Below are 9,143 nucleotides of genomic sequence, written 5' to 3' on the forward strand. Positions count from 1 at the left end.
GGAAAAGTTAGTATCTCTTCTCATAACACATAGTATAATTGGGGAACACCTTGCCAAGGATGTTGTGGATGCACATAGCACATGGGTCCACAGAGAGACTGGAAAAGCACTTGGAAAAAGAAATCCATTGTAGGTTACTAAATAGGCAAAGCGCAACAGACTCAGGAAAACCCCTAAGATTAAAATTGTCAGAGGTTGGAGGCGTATTAAGGGGAAGTGACTTTAGGTGATTGCCCTGTTCTTCCTTTTCTTTAAATCCCAGTGCTTGAGGCAGGACACCGTAAGCTAGGCAGCCCCGTGCCCCGCTCGAGCCAGTCTCATGCTTTCACATGAGGCCTGCCAGAGCTGCCCTGGAGCCCACCCTCTCCCACCCTGCCGGCTGGGGTGCTGCCAGCGGGGATCCAGCGGGGAGCTTTGCCTGCTGCTGTCCCAGAAGAGGCTACCCCAGAGTCAGGGAGGGAGCTGAGGGGGTCTCGGGGGGAGGCCCTCTGTTATGTAGCCCTGTTGACAAGTCACAGAATCACAGGGTGGTTGAGGTTGGAAGAGACCTCTGGAGGTCACCTTGGCTGACCCCCCCCTCATCAAGCAGTCCCTCACGTTCAGGTAAAGATGAACTCGTGTACCGCCCTTCAACAGACCCCTCTGGCTGCTGGTAACAGTTAACCCATTTTGCTTCAAAGCATATCATTAATTCAATTTCTAACATATTTTCTCACCTCTGTTCTCATTTTTTCCAACACCCTACCCTCTTGAAGGCTGCTGCTGTTGGAGCTGACTAGCAGCAGACCTCATTGTCCTCTTGAAGCAGGGCCACTCACGGTTGCTGGCTCTCTTTCAACTTCTCACGCAGCAGCAGCCTGGTCTACTCTTAAAAGCTGTCATCACTGCATTACTGAAGAGTATGATTCCCTGGCCTAAACTGTCTCAAGCACACTGGCAAATACACTCTAGTGCTTCCCTTTGCTGAAAGAGCATGTAACAAGGTCTTTTTTAATGACCTGACAAGTTCCTCTAGAGAAGCTGATTCGGACAGTATCTTGTCCTGGCAAAATCCATTAGGAGAATCAGTTTTATTGGCAAAACTTTTAGATGCATCTAAAGCCGCAGTTCTTTTAAGTGCCCAAAATAAAAATTTTAATATAAAATGACTCTCAGCAGAATGATTAGGATATAAGCCTTGGTTATTGTACTTAGTAATTAAATCCATCCTGGAAAAAAGAGGGACTTGTTATTAGAATAAATCTTGTACTGTCTTTCCTCATTTATGCTGCAGTTCATAGTCTTAAAAGGAGTCACTGAGAGCAAAACTTCAGTTGTACTTTTCATCTTGATATATTTGGATTACTTTGATTCTGGATTAAATTTTTGCAAGTAAGTGTTCTCTTGTCAAATCTATAAAGTGTAATTATGGAGCGCATAATAGAGTAGAGCATAATGCTTAGTTGAAATATCTTTTTTAAAGCTTGCTTTTTTATTTGACAAAAAGACCCTGCCTGTCTGAAGTCTGGACTCCTACTGAACTCCTTGTCTTTCATTACTTGGTTGCAAGTCTTATGACTTCTAGTATTTTTCCTTAAAGTCTAAACAGCTGGAGTATGTTATCAAATGAGGAGACTCTCAGGCCTCTTTAATTATAAAGCAAGAAGTTCAGAGCTGCCAGGCAGAATACCTTTCTAGCTTTTAGCATAAATAAATACCTCAACCGCCTGCTTGACTGTCTTGATTCATGCTGATGTCCTGCAGACAGTCTTTTTCTTTTCCTTCTGCAGAAATTTTCAGCACTGGGACACTGATGGTTCTCCTTCCCCAGTTTCCACACCACTGCCCACATGACCCGGCTCTGGCATGCCACAATTACTCAGATGCAGAAAGTAATGTGCGCGTGTTGTCCTGCTGGGAGCTACCTAGGCTAATTGTCCTTTGAAGCTTTTCTCAATATCTTCCACACCCTTAACTGCTGTTGTTGGATACAGTGAGGTACAAGAAAAATGTGGAAGAGTTTAGTTGAGTGCCTTAAATCTGAGGAAACGTAAAGGTTTGGCTCCTCTGCTGAGCCAGGCTTTTCAAAGAAGAAAGGACAACAGACTTAAGGGAGGTATAAACAAATTCAAGCTAGAGATGGGAGAGGGTTGAAGAAGTAACCTCTGTGGCAGCTGTGGGGAGAAATACAGTAAGTGAGAGTTTGGAGAAAGATCCAGAAAGTTAGTCTCTGCAAGAGGCCATCTGCAGTTAGAGAATGTCTGTAAATAGTTTTCTTCATAAACACCCAGTTTCATTTTAGAAACATGGAGCCTTTTCAGCGTGAAAGCTGGAAGCAGCAGCAAATCTCCAGATCTCTGCTGTAAGGAAAGGAATGTGATTAACAGACAAATAAACCACTACCTAGATACAGGGCAAACATCTCACAGAGGGACTTAGATCTCTGGAAATGTGGGCTTGCACAAAAGGTGCAACTTATCTGATCAAAAGTAGATACTAAGTGTTGCTCTAAGCATCTTATTGCTTGGCAACATTCATGTTGACTGCCTCCTCTGTTTCCAAAACCTACATGATAGCTGCTTTGGCTATTGGTTGTATTCAGAAATCCAGATGTTGGTAGACGTCTGTGTTACCATGGACCCACACCACAAAAGCAATGTTGGTATCCTGGGACTGTTACCACCTTCTTCTTGACAGCTGTCTTCAGATTTTGCCATCTTAATGCTTGTAACAGCAGTTTGTTGATCTGATGGAAAGCCATGTAGGGTCATGACCTGGGAAATAATATTCCTGGGGACCTCAGAAAACAAATAGGCTGCAGGTCTTTCTCACCTCTCCAAACTCCCATGGCTTCAGAAAATAAAGGAAAACATATAAGTTAAATGGCTGGAGGCCTCTTCCCATCATTTACCTCTACAAAGAGTCTGTCCACTTCTCAATTAGAAACTCTCTATGTAGGTGCAATGGCTTTTTCTCATTCAAAAAGTTTCAGCTGTGCAACACTGATGGTTTGGTGTCCCCAGCTCCTCATTATTGTCCACAGGCTGACATTTTTCCTTTCCCTATTTCACCTTGCATTCCACAGTATATGCAGAATGCATCAGTATCTCACCCCATTCTGATGAATAATGCAAACTACTCTGTACACTTTCACATAAAATGTCCATATATTTGAGCTTTTTTAACAAGGCAAGTGTTCCCACATATTGCTGCTAAAACTAAACCTTGAAAGGAGTACAAAAATAAGACAAAATACAACAGATAGCTTTTCTTCAATTGATAAATCTGATCAGACAGAGAAGGTAGAAGACAAAAATAAAGCCTTTAGTCTGACAGTATTTAAGTTTTTATTTTCATATTCAACAAAGGTATTTGGGTCACAGGGTGGAATTATTCCTGTTCTTACAACCATGCAAATTTGCTGGATGGGCCTTAAGCTCTGTTACAAACATATCTTAGCACCTGTTAATGAGTTTATGATTCTTTATAGCTCCAATGTCAATGCAGCTCTTTCAAGATATTGCTAGACCTACTGACATTAACTTTGATTGTCCCTATATGTACATAGATACATGCATACCCAGTTATATTAAGTAATCCTTATACTTAAAACTAGGACTCCGAATGTCTGTGGTGCGTCGTCTTTAGTCCTTAAAAGTTACAGTTCTCTACAGCTACTTGAAAGTTGAAGTCCGCTAGCAAATACGTAGAAAAATTATGGGATGCACTGCCCTCTTGTGGAGATTTAAATAATGAACAGAAGAGCTCCACGGATGGTCTTGACCTTGGAGCCGCGGAAGTCATTCTCTGGAAGAGCTGGGGTCCCAGCTGAGCCAATAAACCTTATCTTCTCTGCTTATCTTCATTTTCTCTAACTTTATACCGTTGTGTCTGCACTAATCATTATACTGTACAAGTAGAAGGAAGACTTGTTTTTCATACTTAGGCAAATATTATTTGTATCTTACATTATATACATGTACACGTGTTTTATATAAATACACACACGTATATAGCATGTGCATGTTGTGTGGATAATATACACATTATGTAAATACACACACATTTTCTGAACTTGTTTATGTGTTTTTCAAATATAAACAATTCAGGAACAGTGGTCTGTATAGTCCAATAACACTATTTTTCTCTAGAGATTATGTAAGTGTTAACAGGAGTGAGACTGGGGCGATGCTGAGATTAGAGGTGGAACTACCTGTGCAGCACAAGACAGCCATGTGACTTTAAGGGAGGCTTGGGGATTCGATATAATCCACTGCCCCTCAAAAACACAAACACACAGATAACTAGTGGTGTTGTCAGCAAACACTTACCCTCCTGTCCCAGTCATTACAGGGTTATTAAGCACTGACCGGTCTTCTCTTCTGAGGCTGATTGTTGGCAAGCTGCAGATTGGAAGTTGCTTTCAGCAGGAGACACTGGGCTGTGGCAACAGCTGGGAAAGACAGCACTGGAACCACATGTAACTGTGATGCTGCTTCTGTATCATGTAAATTGGGATGTGCTTGCAGCACATTTCATCCCAGAAAGGGCTATAGCACACATTTGATATCAGGTGGAAACTAGCAGGAAGGAAGAATTCCTTTCTTTTTTCTGCCCTCTGTTGCTGCCGTGGACCTGGCAGCTCATCCTTTTGGAAAATGCAGGGACAAAACCTGTCATTCTGTGCTCCTCTCACTAGGATTTAGTTGTGTTCACAGTGAGGTTTTTTTTCAAGGCTCGAGGCTTCTCCACCTTGCAATACATTCTCTGTGGCAGAGGCCAAAAGCAAATCCCTGACATCCCTTCTTTAATTATTCTTGGAAGGAAACTCTTTGCACTATATACGCTGGCCAAGGATGCTTCACCGGGGCTCAGATAATGATTTCTCTGTTGCTAAAAGATGTTTTGTGAATGGCCACGGTCTCCTCCTGGGCCTTGCTACATCCATGTTTAATGTAGCTGCTTCTCCTTGTGCCATGAGATGGACATGGATGGAGCTGCCCGAGAGGCAGGCTGATATTCCTCTGGTACTAGATATACTGCACTCCCTCAGCAGTTGTGAATTTTCCTTACAGGCAAGGTATAATTTCATTTGATAGCTATGTGGGATAAACATCTTCAAATTAAGTATATGTAAAAACATTTACAGGGACTTTACATATGATGCAGCCCACATATTTAACTTAAAATGACTTCCTGTGGTTTCCCCAAATACCTCTATACGGTTGTAAGACCGCTCTACTTCACATAGAAAGGAAATTCTGGGAAGTGATCATGCAGACACACTGAGCTATCGCAGGCCTTCCAAGTTGGGTAGAAGGGGAGGAAGGAGCATTTAGATCTGAGCTGAAGAAAACTGAATTGATTGGAGTTCTTAAAAATGGGCTATGAGAACACAGAGCTAAACAAGACTGGTGAAAAAAATCTAGGGTACCCGCTCTGAAAGCACTCCCTGAGTCTGGAAAAATGGTTCTTGAAAGTCTTATTTTCCAGAAAAACTTCAGCAGTACTGTGCAAGAAGCAATGACAAAATAATTTGAGAGCCAACATGTACTTCTGTTTTATACACCTTGAAATTTATTAAAACATCTGGAATACCCCTTTATAACCCACAAATCTAGTTGAACATGTAAAGCAATCTTAAAAGATCAAGGAGATAGAGCGTTACATGAAGCAGGTAACTCTTTGCTCAAAAGACTGCTAGTGAAATACCAGTTGTACATAAAAGAGAAAAATAAAACATAGCACAGGTAATGTTAAATGACACAATGATGTTTTTAAACAGAGGAGGGTTCCTGATGATCAGCTGGTGAAATAGAATCCATGTGTAAACCACTAATGCTCTTTTCCCTATAGTAATAAAACCAAGAGATATTAATTACTTCATGAACTGTGCAGACACGTTGGACTATGGCAAGGGTTTCAATGGCAGAAAGAGGTGCCTTGAAAAATGTAAGTCTGAGCTCTTGGAATTAATGACATCATCCTAGAAAAGCCAAGCTGCCTTGTGAAAAGTGAAACGTTCATTCCTTTCATAGCAATGTCGTTGGAATTCACTAACTTCTTTGCAATGGAAATGCATTGTTCCCCAAAGAATTTGATCTTGCGCTTGCACAGGTGACTCAGCCAAATAATACATGCAGGTTGAAATACATACACTCATTGTGATATACATAAAAGTAGGCACAAGAATTTGATTATCATAGTGCTCTTTACAAGTTTGAAGGCATTACTGTGATGGCCATAGCGTAATTACATAGACAGAAAAGCAGAGAAGTCCAGAACAAAAATATCAAGGAAAGGTCTCTGCAGTTCAGAGCTCTAACTGCTATTTTGCTTTTGTTCAAAATACCTTGGATATTTGAAAAAGTCAACAGTTTCACAACCAACCTTGGACAAGCTAATCTTTGACTAGCACAGTCAGCCAAGACAGAAACTTTTCTGATAACTGCTGGTGTCATTGATCTTCACCTCGGTCAGCTTGCTGCAGCCTCACACTTGTTCTGTCTGACTCTTGCAAGGCTGCTATGGAGCAGTTAATAATGATTACTTGTCAAACCTCTCCCAACTGTGGTAGCTTATGTGACGTGGTTTAGCTTTTCTCATAGGGTTCTTTGGATTGGCATTTAGACCAGCATAAATAAGATAAAGGTAAATGAAAACATGTATTTCAACAGCTTCATGGCTTTATCTTTTAAATAAACTGAATCACTCTTTGTCACGCAAGTTTATCAGAATAACAGATTTAGTAATTACCACTCCTTAAAAATAATAATCAGAAAGCCACATCTCATTTTCTTCTAAAGAATTCTTTTAGTGACCTCCATTTTTGGACATTGTCTGAACTTTCATGGGAAAAAATCTATAGAAATACCACATACTTCTTCTATTTATTTATTTATTTTACCTTGAAGAAGTCTGTTGTGCAAATCAGAGTAGTATACAAGCAGAATTCAGCCAAGGGAGGTAAGTCATGCTTGTCTTACTCTGAAGTTAATGGGATGCCACATGTAAGAAAGATGAGTTATGTTGCATGCATCTCTACAGGCTCTACAGATGACTAGAGACAGATCTGTGTTCTGTTATTGTCTGTCAAAACAAGCTGGCTGGAACAGAAGGTTTCTTTCTTGTCAGATCTGCTCTTTATACATATACACACATTGGGTTGGAGTCACAACTTCATTGCTTTGTTTCTATGCCAGTGAAACTATACTGGAAGACTGAATAAAATGAGACTAAGAAGAAAATCAGGCCCGTTGGTTTGAGATGGAAAACTTTGCATTATCATCTTATTCCTCTGGAGTATCTGAATTTAGTTTATCAAGCTTGCTTACATCCCACACAAAGCAAGGCATAGCATAGAAAGATGACTCTGGGTAAGAAGTGTGTCCCAAATTCTAGGAGCATCCATACAATTGCAGTTTACTTTTCTTTGGTTAGTATTGCAGTCATGTTGAAGATGTACATGTATTAGGATTTACAACTGTGTCAAACTTGCAGGCATTAGAGGTAGGGATACAATATTCTTCCAAGAGGAATAACTCCGTATCTTTGTCTTATGTGTGCCAGGAAACATATGTTTCTGTTGGTTGTCCTTTTATTCGGTCAAAATTATATTAGTATCATATGAAAGATACTCTGGTTTCCATTTCTGTAGTATCTTTCAAACCTCCTTGTTTGCCAGGAGCAGTGTCAGTGCACAGCCCTGAAAAAAGAGCAGTGAATTTGTTCTGACAAGCTCTATGACAAGCACAGACTCTTCCTCGCTCTGTTTCACACAGGCCCTTTTTTCCTAGTTGGCTCTCCAGCTATCGCAGAACTATTTTCAGCAGTATGGATTTGCAGAGGACAGCTGTCTACATTCACAGTTGTATTTTATCTAAGCATGTTATTTCCATTTTCAATTCAGTATAATTTCCCTAGGTTCTTAGTATTTTTTAATTATTTGAGCAAAAATGTCTTCAAATTCTCAATTCTGCTCTCAAGTCACTGCCACCCATAAAAAAATCTAGCTTCAAAACTTAAATTCTGATACTTAGGATGGTGTACAACCTGTTAGGTTATGGTGCCAAAAGGCTGATTGATCCCCGTGCACTGACAGAAGCAGGAGGCTCAGGGGTGGGGGGAGACCCCGGAGCCCCACAGGGGCAACAGAGCCCCTGCCCCAGCCCCTCCTGGTGCCACTGGAGCCCTCTCCAAGCTCTGCTCCTGGAGGGGTCCACACTACAGATAGGTAGGTATCTCTGTGTGTGTGTCTATTTTCCACCAACAGACCTTCATCCTGATCAGCCAGCAAGGGCAACAGCAAGAGACCTTCGGCGCCGTTTGTGGTTGCGTGAGCGCTGAGCGTGCCTGCCCGTGTTGCTCGCCATGTGTCCACGTACACACGTTGCATCATGTGTGCACGCGTGCCAGTTGCATCGTGCCTGCTGGCAATACACGCTTGGCCCCACTGCGGGCCGCTGCAGGTTTGACACAGTTGTAAATCCTAATACATGTATATCTTCAACATGACTGCAATACTAACCAAAGAGAAGTAAACTGCAATTGTATGGATGCTCCTGGGGGCATTGAGCTGCGGCAGGTTGCCCTCCATGGGGCTGCCAGGTTCGGCAATCCCTAACTCAACCCGCCCGACACGCAGTCCATGAGATAGGTGTCCGGAGAGCCGACTGTTCAATGTGAACTGCTATTTTAATGACTGGATATATCTTTCAATGCGAGAGTACCTATTTCACTTTCTTCCTAGCCAACTGAGAGAACGCATAGCGTGACACTAGTTGCAAGTTATTGGGAATAAATTTGAGTTTTTATGTTGAACTTTTTCTGCTTGAAGGCCAATATCTAGGATTTGCATCAAGTCAGGTGACGGTAACAGTTCCTTCTGACCAAAAACCAGAGACTGATACGGGCTCTTTTCCAAATACTTCGTTCCAGAACGACTGGCGCAGGGCAGGCGCGGTGTTAAACGTGGCTCCCAGGACGACCACCTGCCGGCGGTGCGCAGTCCCCCTCACTCAAGCCCGCCCTCAGGCTGATTTCTGGTACAGCTGCCCCTCCCCAGACGCCAGCTTCCCCGCTCCTCACCCGCCGGGCCCGTTGGCGGCGGGGGCCCGTTGGCGGCGGGGGCCCGTTACCGGCGGGGGCCCGTTGGCGGCGGGGGC

The sequence above is a fragment of the Haliaeetus leucocephalus genome, unplaced genomic scaffold (assembly GCF_000737465.1).
Source record: "Haliaeetus leucocephalus isolate CR32 unplaced genomic scaffold, Haliaeetus_leucocephalus-4.0 Scaffold712, whole genome shotgun sequence".
NCBI classification, from domain to species: domain Eukaryota; kingdom Metazoa; phylum Chordata; class Aves; order Accipitriformes; family Accipitridae; genus Haliaeetus; species Haliaeetus leucocephalus.